Source organism: Mandrillus leucophaeus, unplaced genomic scaffold, assembly GCF_000951045.1.
Source record: "Mandrillus leucophaeus isolate KB7577 unplaced genomic scaffold, Mleu.le_1.0 Scaffold321, whole genome shotgun sequence".
Taxonomy (NCBI): domain Eukaryota; kingdom Metazoa; phylum Chordata; class Mammalia; order Primates; family Cercopithecidae; genus Mandrillus; species Mandrillus leucophaeus.
This window is the reverse complement of record NW_012103377.1, coordinates 896,936-899,105: the sequence shown is the minus strand read 5'-3', so window position 1 is coordinate 899,105 and position 2,170 is coordinate 896,936.

Sequence of the window (2,170 nt, the reverse complement as noted above, 5' to 3'; positions counted from 1 at the left end):
GAGTTCCGCTCTTGTCACCCAGGCTGGAGTGCAATGGCACCATCTCAGCTCACTGCAGCCTCCACCTCCCAGGTTCAAGCGATTCTCCCGCCTCAGCCTCCCGTGTAGCTGGGATTATAGGCCAGCATGCTCGGTTAATTTTTGTATTTTAGTTGAGATGGGGTTTCTCCATGTTGGTCAGACTGGTCTCGAACTCCCAATCTCAGGTGATCCTCCTGCCTCGGCCTCCCAAAATGCTGGGATTACAGGCATGAGCCACCGCGCCTGGCCTGTATAAGGTATTTTAATAGCAAGAAAGTTATCAATAATTGCTAGGTTCCCATCAAAAGGACTAAGGAGCCAACTTAAAGAAGTTCCTACTAGCCAAAATTAAAATAATTTGAGTATCAATAGAAATAATTGCAGTTGATTGAAACACATCAAATAAGTTTGAACCCATGAATTTATAATATTACCAAACAAACTTATTTTTACCTTTAAAAAAACCTGATTGAGGTAGAGGACTTCCAAAATAGTGGGATGAGGAGATCAGTAGATATACTCCCAAATGGAACAAACTTTCACTGGGGAAAATTATTATTGTTTTTGTCTTTTTGTCTTCATATTTTTTTGGGGGGAATAGGATCTTGCTCTGTTGCCCAGGACAGAGTATAGTGGCATGATCATGGTTCACTGCAGCCTCAACCTCCCAGGCTGGTCTTGAACTGCTCAAGTGGAGAAACTTGTTCAAGAAAATCTACCTACTAAACCTTGGGAAGAACAATGGGAGTCTGTGGCATTTGAACCCCAAAATGCTTCCTGTCCTCCCACCTCAAGCTCAGTGTGTTAGAAGCTCTACTCTGGGAAAACACAGCCAGGAAGATGGGGCACCCTTTCTTCCCAGATCCCAGAGTAGGGCTATGGTTTTACTCCAGGAAGGGCAGGCCATCAGCATCTTTCATCACCACCAGTTCTGTGTTACAGAAGTTGTATTCCAGGCAACTGCAGGGCAGAGGATTGGAGCTCCCTCCTCCTTCCAGCCTCCACCTTAGAGCAGAAGTTCTACTGCGTGGAGGCAGGCTGCAGTACTGTGCCTTGCTTGCTCACTGGGTAGAGTTTCCACACCAGGAGGAGGGAGATGAGAAGACCAGGGGCTACTGTCTTTGTCCAGTGCCCCTCTTGAAGAGCAAGTGTGTCACTCTGGGAAAAGCAGGCCACCATCTTCCTCCCCCTTTCCAGCTCAGGAGTAGTGGTACAGAGGTTCTGTCCAGCAGGAGAGGCAAACCAAAAGAACAGATTGCTGGCCAGGTGTGGTGGCTCACGCCTGTAATTCCAGCACTTCGGGAGGCCGAGGCGGGCAGATCATTTGAGGTCAGGAGTTCGAGACCAGCCTGGCCAACATGGGGAAACCCTGTCTCTACTAAAAATACAAAAATTAGCCAAGCATGTTGGTGGATGCCTGTAATCCCAGCTAGTCAGGAAGCTGAGGCAGGAGAATCACTTGAACTGGGAAGGTGGAGGTTGCAGTGAGCCAAGATCACACCATTATACTCCAACCCGGGCAACAGAAGGAGATTCTGTCAAAAAAAAAAAAAAAAAATCCATAGAACAATCACCTAGAAATTAGAAGAAGCTAACAAGTGGGTGTGAAGTAGACCAGCCAAAAGCTTAACAAGTTGATCAGGGAAATAGAGAGCCTAGAGTCAGTCATCCCTGGTGGTCATGGAGACTGTGTGTGCCCAAGGCTGTGGCCTCTGAGGAAAACACTAGCAGCTCCACATTGCATGGGAACCTAGACTTCACCAAACTAGTCCAATCAAGTCACTAAACAAATAACAAGCAAATACAATAGGTCCTGTAGGTAGGTAAGGGGGAATGAGTATCCAGAGTTGCTACCATAGTCTCTAAAATGTCGTTTTCGACAACAAAAAAAAATTACAAGATGTGCAAGAAAAAGGAAAGTGTGAACAATACATAAGGAAAAAGCAGGCAATAGAAATTGCTTTTGAGGGGTCAATGGGTTGAACTTAGCAAAACCTCAAAGCAGCTATTACAAATATATTCAAAAAACCAGGGGAAACCATGTTTAAAGGGTTAAAGGAGGCCAGGCAAAGTGGCTCACGCCTGTGATCCCAGCACTTTGGGAGGCCGAGGTGGGCAGATCACCTGAGGTCAGGAGTTCAAGACCAGC